This window comes from Anticarsia gemmatalis, chromosome 1, assembly GCF_050436995.1.
Source record: "Anticarsia gemmatalis isolate Benzon Research Colony breed Stoneville strain chromosome 1, ilAntGemm2 primary, whole genome shotgun sequence".
Classification (NCBI taxonomy): Eukaryota; Metazoa; Arthropoda; class Insecta; order Lepidoptera; family Erebidae; genus Anticarsia; species Anticarsia gemmatalis.
The window spans coordinates 2,027,650-2,028,454 of record NC_134745.1 but is presented as its reverse complement, the minus strand read 5'-3'; the positions used below and the strand labels follow the sequence as shown (position 1 = coordinate 2,028,454).

Genomic DNA, 805 nt, shown 5'->3' with positions numbered 1-805 from the left:
AATATATAGGAACGGAATAACGAACAAGCTGGAAAAGGAACTAACACAACTATATTTAAAAAAAAAAACAATATATGTGTGTGATTAGTCATTGAGTGAGAACGCAGAGTAAATTTTTATTTTAATCTAGTATTTAGGTCGTAATTTAAGTGGGTGTTGTTGTTTTCTACCCTGCACTGATTCTTCATAGTATAATGAAGATTCATGAAGTCTTGATAGTGATACATATTTAACATATTCCTCATTGCACCTGCTAACGGTATTTATTTTTGCCAAAAAATCTGCTCCGCCGCGACAGTGTAACACTGCCGTGACCAGGATTCGAACCTGGGTTACTACGGCCACAACGTAGGGTCCTAACCACTAGACGATCACGGCTGTCGGAGCTGGTGATTGCAATGTTCAATATCTTAACTGCATTCGAAATTGCATAACACTGCCGAATGAGAAAGTCGTTAAATGATAAAGGAGTGATTGTGATAAAGTGTATTTTGCATTTTGCCGGGTTGGATATTATCTGGGGCATTCATTGCTTGAGGTGGTGTAATGTAGTCTGTAATTGAATGAAAGTAAAAGAACAAGCGACCATAGCTTTGTTGCCCCGGGTCATTTCGACAAAATGTATATTCAATTTGCAAATAAAGTTGTGTTGCGGTAGTTATTTTAATTGGATTACTGGCATTTTTGAGGACGACGTGCTAAAAAAAACAAGAATTAAATCTAACAATGATTATGACGGTTTCCTACTCGAAAATAATAGGTACTCACTAACCTCTGAATATCTTCAATAAATAATAATCAAAAA

At 35.9% G+C, this 805-nt stretch overlaps 1 non-coding gene across 1 annotated transcript; it reads right to left on the bottom strand.

Annotated features, from left to right (window-relative positions):
- Positions 1–306: 306 nt before the first annotated feature.
- On the bottom strand, positions 307–378 carry TRNAH-GUG (transfer RNA histidin (anticodon GUG)). Its single transcript has one exon. It is a non-coding gene; the product is annotated as a tRNA-His (tRNA).
- Between the last annotated feature and the right edge of the window lie 427 nt (positions 379–805).